Source organism: Vicia villosa, unplaced genomic scaffold (genome assembly GCF_029867415.1).
Source record: "Vicia villosa cultivar HV-30 ecotype Madison, WI unplaced genomic scaffold, Vvil1.0 ctg.000752F_1_1, whole genome shotgun sequence".
In the NCBI taxonomy this organism is placed as follows: Eukaryota; Viridiplantae; Streptophyta; class Magnoliopsida; order Fabales; family Fabaceae; genus Vicia; species Vicia villosa.
The window spans coordinates 276,350-287,197 of record NW_026705337.1 but is presented as its reverse complement, the minus strand read 5'-3'; the positions used below and the strand labels follow the sequence as shown (position 1 = coordinate 287,197).

Here is a 10,848-nt window from a genome sequence, read left to right as displayed (position 1 = left end):
TTTTATTAATGTTTTATTAAGTGTTTTCTTTGTATTTTTTAAAGGGATTTTATTTTGATATTTATTAGATGTTTTAATGTTGAAAAGGAAAAGAAACTAGCCTAAGTATGAAGGGAATTTCTACCTAATGTTATCATGGTTTCTACCTAAGGTTAGGAATAAAAGAATATGAAAATAAAGATCACAATTAGAAGTCAACAAGTAGGATACATGAAAATAGTACAAGAGCATGAAATAGAACAAGTCAAAATATAGCACAAAAGTGAGTTAAAAGTACTATTATTTTTATGTTGAATTTTATGAGAGAAATTGAATTACAAGTCAAGTAAAAAGACTAAAAACAAATAGCCTAAAAACTAATATTTTTTTGATTATTGTCTATGTCAAAAATTAGTATTAAGGTCTAAAAATAAGCATTTTTATTATCTAAAAGAAATAGGAATAAATCTAATTACCTAAATCTAAAAAAGGGAAACAGGGGGGTGTAATCTGAATTATACGGTGAATAGCAATGGGGTGTGAAGAGTAATCTGGGCGCAGGCCCATGGTGATCTGGCCTAGGGTGATATGTTTTGTTACAATCTTTCAGCGCCAAAAACAGAAGATACATGGGCCACAGGGGGTGTGAAATTGAAATTGGCCCAAGGTGTTTTGATCCAAGATGATTATCATATTCAGATTTAATTAAAAACAAATTAGTTATTCTATATCAGAATTTTTAAGACACTTAAATTCGATTAATCTCAATTAACATCAATTTAAGCTCAATTAATACTGATTAATTCAATTAACTATCTTGAAAAAAAACAGAAAATGAAAGGGGATAAGTTAGAGTTGTGTGAGTGCCGTTTCAGCTTCCACGAGCTCCTCTTTCTCTTACTCTCGTATCTTCTCTCTCGCCGGAAATCGCTCCGCCGCGCCGGAGGCGGCGGAGCCCGAACAAAACCGATAACCAAACACCTATCCTCACTCCAATCACGCCCTCTTTTCAAATCTCTAACCCTTTCGGACCGATTCCGCAATGAATTCCTTAGACCTAATGCTCAAACGAAAACCCTAGAAGACTAAGAAATGAAATTGCATAGAGGCGAGGGATATATTCAAGTTGAAGCCATGGGGGAAATGTTCACGGATCGTTACTCTACATAATAACAACAAGAACAAGTGAAGAAATGAAGAACGCAGACTCAGAGAGTTTACCTGAGGTGCGAGTTGAAGATGACTGCGGAAGAAGACCAGAGAGGAGATAATAAGAGCCCCGAATGCGCAATCGATGAAGAAGTCAATGATTCAGGTAAACCTCGCGAATCTTGCGCTTTCAATTGCTTCTACTTCGTCTTCTTCTATTCGATTCTTGAGTTTTTGTTGTTATACGCGAATGATTGATTGTTGTTGAGTAGTGTGAAGATGATGAGTTCGTGGTTGAGACTGAGAGATTCTGAGATAATGAGAGAACCGAAGTTGTTCGAAGATTTTCGTGTGAGGAAGATCGTGATTCTTCTACTTATTCAAGAATGAATGATGAAGGTTGATTTTCTGAGTTTTTTTGTGTGTTGATTTTGCAGGTGTGAATTGAAGATGATGATGATGTATGAAGCTATGAAGATCCTGGAACTCACTGGAGGTGCTGATTATTGATGGTGAAGATGATGAAGAATGATGTAGCCGAGAGAGTGAGAAGTGAAGAGGGAGCTTGAAGCACTGAGAATGGAAGCATTGTGGAGGTGGCGATGAAGTGGGGAGAAAAAATGGAGAATGAGTCGAGAGTGGTTATGGTTGGAGGATGGAAGAGAATGGAGTGGAAGATGAGAAGGGTGAGAAGTGTGTAGAATGAATCCAGAGCCTTGAAGAATGAAGAACATCCTGTTATATAGAGATTCTTCAGGTCAGTTCCTTTTCTGATTTCTGTTAGAATTCAGTTAGGTCTGTTAGAGATAAATAACTGATTCTGTTATGAGGTTGTTAGGGTTGGTTATAGTCAGTTAGATGTTGTTATAGGATTGGTTAGAAGCAGTTAGGGTTATGAGTTTCTGTTATGGCTGTTTGGAAGTTAGTTAGGTTGAAAATAAGTTAGTTACCAAACTGTTGAGGTTAGTTAAAAATAGGGGTTTAAGGGTTAGTTATGAAATGTTATTCTGTTAAAACAAAATGCAGAAAAAGTTACTGTTAGATTGAATCAGAAGTTAGGGGTCGGGAAGAGTGTTAAATGTTAGTATTAATAGTCATGTAAAACTGAATGAAGAGGGTTATGATGCTGTTATGAAAGGCTAAAGAATGGTTAGGTTGTTAGTGTATTTTGCTGGCAGTTTTCTTTTATTGTCTGGATGTAGTGTATGTGTAGGTTGCTATTTGTGGATTTTTGTTCATGTTTGGATATGTGATGTGGACTGGTTTGGTTAATGTGCAGGTTTTAATTGGAATTATCCATGTGATGTCTTGAAGATAAAAAATGCTCGGATAGTTCGAAGGATTTTTATGGGCAGCGACTGATCACGAATGGAGATTGATAGAGTTTAACCCCTCGTGGCATAAGCTTAAGCTTTTTTTTTTCTTTTGTAGTTTTTGTACTGCAACTTTGTAACTTTGTAATGAATACCTCTCAACATTGTAATAAAATTTGAATTTCTGAATTTTTATACTTGTAGCCTGCTTCCCAAATAATTAATTCGATTTCTCATTCATCTTTGCACATTTGAGTTGAGGAAATCCAATAGGAATGATGTTCATGAGATAAAAAAAACACGATCACTTGATGTGGAATCTCGCCACTCGAAAATTCCGAACTTATCTACTTCTTACTTTTTGTAATTTGAATTTTCCAATATGATCTTTGATCCAAATCTCGAATATTAGGGAAAATCTTGCATTAACGAATTCTTGACTTTAATTCCAATCTTTTTCAGGCCACACCCACATAGCAAGCGGCAAGTAATAATAATACTTTGATCACAAAAAATGAATCTGTAACCTCATCCTTGCGCTCTAACTTACTCTTTGCAAATCAATCCATAGATCCCTTTTGTCTTGACAAAATTTCTCCCTGAAGACGAGATTTGAAGCATAGAGGGAGGTCTTTCCATAACAATAACCCTGAATCTAAACATAGCCTTCATAGTCCAATACTCAAAGAATAACTAAGATGAATCAAGCCTGAATTAGAGCCTCAAATTAATGGAGAAGCCGTAACTTTCAAAATCCTTGATCCCATGCCCGATTTATTGATTATTGAATGCATTAGGAGCTAGATGGCCTAATATGCGAATGATTATGATGCAATAAGCTAGTTATAAAATAAAAATAGATGGGCAAATTTTGGGGTGCAACAGTCATTCAACTGCATTTCTCAACGAGAGAGATCGCTCGTGATGACTAAGAATTTTTTGGAAGGAAAACCCCTTCCAAAAGGCACCTTTTTCCTTCTAAAAATCGGCATTGAATGTACTCATTATTTTTTATTTGATTATATTGTAACATGCACACTTATTTTGTTCTATAAAAATTTCTAATTTAAAGTTGGTTCACTTAAATGTCTCATGGCTGCTAATTATTTACCAACCAATTTAATAAAATCACTTCCATTTTACATATACGATCTTAAACTTTTTAAATGTAATTCAAATGACCGAATAGTATCTTTTCCTATAATAACTCCAATTCCAATCTTCTCTTCCCCTAAGGGCGTAGAGGAATACACTTAGCTATTGAAGTAGGCCTCGGTTGCAGTCGCCAATGCTACTCCATCTATAAAAGCCACTAGGGAACCACCCACCATGATATAGGCATCTGTAAGAAAAGTTAAATTAAAGAATTAATATAGGAAAAATCAATTCAAAATGTATAGAATTTTGAAGTTACAACCATGATTTTTGTTTCCTTCAAAAGTAATGACTATTTTAGAAGTTATAAGGGTCAAACTCTTTCTTAGGATGTAACACCTTAGGGACACATCTTTAACCACATGATAATAGACTAACTATAAAGTGACAAATATACTTAATAACCTGTATTTGACCGTTCCTCGGACTATTAAAAATAAACTACACTGACAAAGGACAAAAATAATTCCAACTAAATAAAAAATAAAAAATAAAATGAGACAACTTGTTTGTTAGTTTTTCTCTGGTTTCACCCTTTCTAATGATGTTTAAATAGATCAACTATTTTTCAATTTTGTGTTCTAATTTTAGTAATATCACATGAAAAAATAGGTTCATATTTATAACATTACAAATATGTTTCATTCTGCCCAATTTCCTCTATACTTGTGACAACTTATTAATAACATTTAAATTGTGAAATTATGGTTAGTGAAAAGTTAAATAAAAGACAATTTTGACAGTAATTTAAATTACTCATATTTTTTATGTAATCATGGTAAGTGATCGTACCTGATATGACTGGATCGTCAATGTCTTTCAACTCCTGGAATTTTAAGTGAATGAGGGGTGTACCTGCAAGGTACTCCGATGCTAAAGTAAGAAAGAGAGCAAATAAGAGCAAGTTCAGAGAATAGGTGAGAGTGAATGAATACCTGACCCTCTAGTGAAAGGGGGTATTTATAGCCCACAGCGCGGGGCCAAGATTTCCCTATTTTGGGCTGAATTGTTGGAGGCCCAAAACCAAGGAAACTTCCAGGATGCCACGGGGTAGGGCAGAGTCAGCAAGTGAGTCATATCCTGGTTAAACCGACCGTAGGGTTATGAGGTGATGACCAAAATTCCCGCTGGTGGGTGACCACGTGCTCTTCATGGAGCACGTGGGGATGATGCTCCAACGGTCATTAAGGAAAACAAGTGCATTTGGGCACAAACATGGAATTGGCCCTGCCATCCTTGGGCCTGCTCGGCCCAGTCCAAAACAGGAGCCCCCCTAGTCGTTGCTTCTGTTAGAAGTGATGACCTGAATCATCTCGGAGGTCGTGGAGAACCACGCAGACTTCGAGATTAAGTTTGTGACAAACAAATTGATCGAGCTTCTGGCTAGAGGGGATCATAGGCTTGTTTCCTAGAGGATGGTCGAGGTGACAACCTTGGTGTGTTTAGATTTTTGGAGGTGGAGATGGACGTCCATGGTACTGTGCCGAGGAGTTAGATCTACGACCCCTATGGCATGGAACCCCGAGAGGTTATGTAACCGAGGAGATAGGGAGTCGTAAAACATAATGGGGAATGCTGTTTAGGAGTGTTACGCATGGCAGCTGTAAGGTGTTATTATGACAGTGTTGGCTAGCGTGTTACACATGGCGGTTGTCATTATGATCTAGGGGAGTCTAGAAGTCCTAGGCAATGATGGCAATGATGACGTTTTTTCATAGTTCCCTGTGTGGCTTTGTCTACAAAAGAGGAGGAGGGAATCATTTGAAACTTGTGAAATTTGGTCTTCAAAACTTATGATTGCAGAATATCATAGCTTGAAAATCTTCAGAAGTTCCTTTATTAGAGAACTTATGATGATCATTCTTTTTGAAGCATTGTTAAAGAGTATTCCATAACTTGACTTTTCTTTGTATAGCAAACTTTTGATATCTCTTTAGAGTCGGAGTGTGTTGTGTTCAGAAATTGATGACGTCATATGTTACTTCTTCAAAGTCAGAACCTGTTTACACTTAGCTACACACTAGAAAAAAAAATCAGCGTACAAAATTGTTCTCCAAATCTTGCTTTTACAATCTCCCCTTTTTGATGATGAAAAAACCATATATTTTGATGAACAATATTTAATTGGTTTAATCACATAAAACATATTAGAGTGAAGTAGCAAGCTTCCCGTTAGTTTTATACAATAAAAAATTATCTCATCTTGTTCTGGGACTCCCCCTAAGTTTAAGACTTATAAAATAATTTTGCTACATAAAAAAATTGAATCAATATTAAAGGAATACTTTCCTAATTAAAACATTATTGGAATCTAATTAGAATTGTCAGAATCATTATCTAAGAGTTTGACGTCACTATTAGAATATGATTAGACATGCTTGAATCTTGCTTGCTATCAGAGTCTAGTAGGATTTACTTTTATCAAATACCTGATTAACAACTCCTAGTTTTTAGAATAGGATATATCTTCAGAAATTATAATTCCTTGTTAAACTTCATCTGAAATTTTCTACAAGAAAGTTTTAAGTGGAAAAGAATATGTGAAATCGAAGATACATGATTTCCAAATATGTACATAGAATTATGATTAGAAAGTTGAACGGAATGAGAATTCAAACAGTGACAAGAACAGTGAACGACGGTGAGTACGCGAATGACGATTGATAGTGAAGAGACGAGAGTGGCATGTGAATGTTCGAGAGGGTCCCGATAACGATAGATAACTCTTTCTCTATTTTTTTAAATTTAATGTAATGTAACATATAATTTGTTTAAATGAAAATAAGTTATATTGTAACACCCCATATTTTCTAATTTTAATTTAATCGGAAATTAAATTATTATTTAGAATTATTTGGTATTTTGTGGAATTATTTGAAAAGAATTATGAGATGGACTATTGGGCCAAGTGTGGTGTTAGTAAGCCTTTTCTAAAATTATAATATATTTTCATAAAATAAGAAAAAGAAGGAAATTGGAGAATAGAAGAGGAAAACCTAAGAGGAAGAAGGAGAGAGCTCATGGACAAAGACCTATTTTCGTATTCATGGTGCAGCCTTCACAAAACGAGCCATAACTCTCTGCTTGTAGCTCCAAATCAGGTAATTCTTGAAGATTCGGATTCTACACGAAATTTCCTTCGATCTGATATATTAATTCGTGTCAGGGAAGTTCGTGATGAGGGAGATTAGCGAGTTTGAAGATTGGAGATTCTTGCTGAATTTGAGGAAAGATGGCTTACAGGTTTGTTGGGGAAGAACGGGAAAAGTTCATATTCTTGGCTAAGGTAAGGGGGGACTCTTCCGAATAACATCTATTATCGGGTTATGGATAATAGGACTGATATAGGTATATTATTTCATGTCAATTGAGTCGAATGATAGAGTTTGGATTTTGGGATGTTTGTTGATAATTATCTGTTTTGATGAATCCCATGAATTTGGTGTTGTATGATGTTTGATGATGCAAAATATATGTTATATGTGTGTATGATATATGTTGTGTGGCTTTTTTGTGATGTTTGATCAACTTGAATCGATTTGGTTGAGGTTGAGGAATTTGGGATTCAGGTTCGTATGCTGTCATTTGCGATTGGGATCTCTAACCTGGTCAGTTCGCGCCGCGTCCAATTATTGGCGCCGCGAACTGCTTGGTAGAAAACTTAAGGAAAATTGTTTCACTCAGTTCGCGTCGCGCCCCTTTTTGGCGCCGCGAAGGTGTCGTTTCCTGGCAGCGCGTCGCGAACAATGTGTGGCGCCGCGTGCTGTTAGTGATTTTTTTAAAGTTTAAAGAATGCATAACTTTCGAACTGTTGGTCTGTTTTAAGTGTCGTTTCGAGCAGGATGAAAGCTTATGAAATATTCTTTGTGTTATAATGATGAAATGAGCATTATATTGAATTTATTTTATCATCATTTACTTGTTTTGATGTATGATGTGTTGTGGACATATATGATAAGATATGACGATATATGCTATGTTTAAAAGATGAGTCATATGATGATTTGTTTGAATTGTATGATGAAACTTATGAGACATCCTATGCGAGGATATGAGTATGATGTGAATATTTTGTTAGTTTGATGGATGATGTACTGTTGCCATGTATGATGAAATGTGACAATATAAGATGTGTTTGAAAACATAATTATGTGATGATTGTTGAGAAGTGTATGTGAATAAATGTATGCTCCTTATGAATGATGATGATGAGGATTGATGCAGATACATGTATGTTCCTAGTAATGATGATGATGATTGATTGTATTTGAATAATGCTAATGTATATAAACATACTTTGATGATGATTATAAAGATGATGGTTTGAGTATTGAATGATGTTACTCATAGACTTGACGATGGGATATTGCATAGATGATGTTATGCTTATCCGTATGATGAATATTCCGTTGTGTAGAAACATGATTTTATTGAATTGATGATTGTTCACTAGTGAAGCATGACAAGTGAGTTATAATAAATTGTTTTATTGAACTGTGGCACGCTTGTTTTCATGTTTACTCTGAAATTTTTATTTAATTACCGCGGGGTTTAGAAGGGTGTTACATATATCATATATATCATATATATATATATATATATATATATATATATATATATATATATATATATATATATATATATATATATATATATATATATATGTTATTAAAATATGTTATTTATCATCTTGTCATCTTATTTATCATCTTGTCATCTTGTTTTATATGTTAATTATCATCTTGTCATCTTATTTTATTAAAATATGTTATTTAATAATACTTCTAAAAATATTTTAATTATTCAATATAAATTAATGAGATGTACTTTAAATTTGACTTCAGATAAATTTGGTGAAAATATGTTTTAAAAATTGTGAAGCTTGTTTGATACATTGCCACGACACATGATTAGGGTGTAAGCGGATGAAAAAATCTGATTAAACTAACAATACAAACTAAACCAAAAGTCGGATAAAAACTCGATCATTCTTTTCCAATTTAAAATAGAATAAAAATAATGAAGATCGAGCTGATTTAAAACTTAAAAATTGATTAAAAACTAATTTTGATTAAACTTAAACAAAGTCCATTATTGTTTTAACTTAAAATAATTTTTTTTTACTTTGTATAATTAAAAAATCTATACGAATATTTCCAGCTAAGTTCGCAGGTAAGTTTCTTACGAATTTCTCTAGGATGCAGAAATGCAGGTTATATTTTGTTGAAAATGTAATTTCTGTAGGTTACCTGTGAAATTTGCTGCAAATTTATTTTTTGCAGGAAGATATATTTTATTTATTAAAGTCGCAGTAAAATTCGTATGTATATCTGCAGAATTTTTTCCGCAATAAAACTCAATATTTCTAGTAGTGACATTACTACTAGTTTATTATAAATACTTCCTCTAGCTCAAATAATGAAATTTTGGAAATTTCTCAAAAATTAAGAAACACAATTAATTTCGTATGAGAAAAGAGAAAAATAAAAGTATTTTTCTAAGGTATATTGAAAAAATTCATTATTGAAGTTGTTTTAATATCATGAAAAATATTATTTATATCGTGGTTACGTTTTGCACCAACAACACATAGGCACTGGGATTTCTAAGAGAATTAAATAATGATTTATACGTATAAAATTAAATAATTCCTAATTATATATCATATGTTTTAGATATACGTATTTCTTTAGACACGAAAATATAGTAAACAATGAAAAAATAAAGAGTCATATAAATGAAGAGGATGTTAACGTAGGTCAAAGTTTGAAGGAAACATAATAAAAACAATATGAAATTGAAATAGTAAACAATATTGATGTAAAGCAATAGTACCAGTAAAGAATATTGATAAGTCAGAAATACACAGTTTATCTGCGGAATTTTCTGCGGAAAATTATCCACAGATATACTTGCGGATTTTCTTACAGCTTTATTAAGTAAAATAAAAGTTTCTTACGGAATACAAATTCGCAGCAAATTCCGAAGAATCACCTGTGATTTTTTTCTGCGGAACCTTAATATTGAATAAAAATCTAATTTAAAAATCCGCCGGTAACTTCGCAGGATGGGTTGGATTATGTTCTAATGACAATTGGGAACTTTGGGAGCAATTGTTCATGGTTGTTCTTTGCCTACTTTTCTTAGACTCTTTGCGGATCTTGTTAATTCTTTTGGGTCAAATGCTAATAATATTCATGGGCAGGTTTCTTGTTTGTTTTTGGTTTTGAAATTTTTTATGTTTTGATTTTTCAGAGTTTCAAAGGCTTTGTTACATTCAAACCCAAATCCTACATTCAGTAACAAACATCACATGTGTAGATTTTTAAAAAGCATTCATGCTGCAAAGTAAAAACATATGCTGCAAAGTAAAAACATATACTAAAAAGCACCTAACATTGATAATTGTAACTGAGTGATATGCTTCAACTGATACAACCCGCTACTGTCCGAGCCATATCATCAAAAATAATTCCAGTCACCTAAAGTGAAACATTTGTAATTGTCTTGTATGCTTTAGCCGATCCGACACACTATTGCTCATAATAGTTCAATGAAAATATCGCCAAACACATATACTAACACTTGAGGCTGCATCGGCCTTCTTCAAAAAATATGCTCGCCGCGGAACCAGGCCTGATGGAAAAAATAGTCAAACAGGAATTACGGTACATCTTTTTTTGTACCTTGTTGTCTCCTGTTTTAATGTCACATCTACCTATGCACTACCTCTTCAATCCATCTAAAATAAGTATAACACCCATTTCAACCCACATATAAACCGTACGTATATTACAACAAATAAAATCAAATAAAACTATATTTACGAGTGTCACATCTTCTTACAAATATCAAATGACAAATCATGCTCCGTAACATGGATTTTCAAATTATTTATAAGTCAAAATATCTCTATTAAATACTTTGTGAAAACTTCCTCATTCTTCTTTGTTCATGAATCATAAGTCAAAACAATTAAACACCTTGACAAGCAACTCATCATCTCAAAATAACGACTCATTCTATCCTATAGGCTTCAATAAGCTATTCCTGATCACTTGCACGTTACTCACGTGGAGGTAACATTCAAACAGAAAGGATGAGTAATTCATAATCATTATAAATGATATAAGAAATAAATATAGTAGATACACTACGGTCATCAAGATATCATACATATAAATAATCACACTACACACCTTCACATCAATACATCATGCGCAACTTAATAATGTAATCAGTTCACAATCAC

General features: G+C 33.4%; 1 long non-coding RNA gene across 1 annotated transcript; it reads left to right on the top strand.

The window, feature by feature from the left end:
• Window positions 1-828: 828 nt before the first annotated feature.
• Window positions 829-2,632, top strand: LOC131630940 (uncharacterized). Its single transcript, XR_009292558.1, has 3 exons — window positions 829-1,294; window positions 1,566-1,885; window positions 2,408-2,632. It is a non-coding gene; the product is annotated as an uncharacterized LOC131630940 (long non-coding RNA).
• Window positions 2,633-10,848: the final 8,216 nt, after the last annotated feature.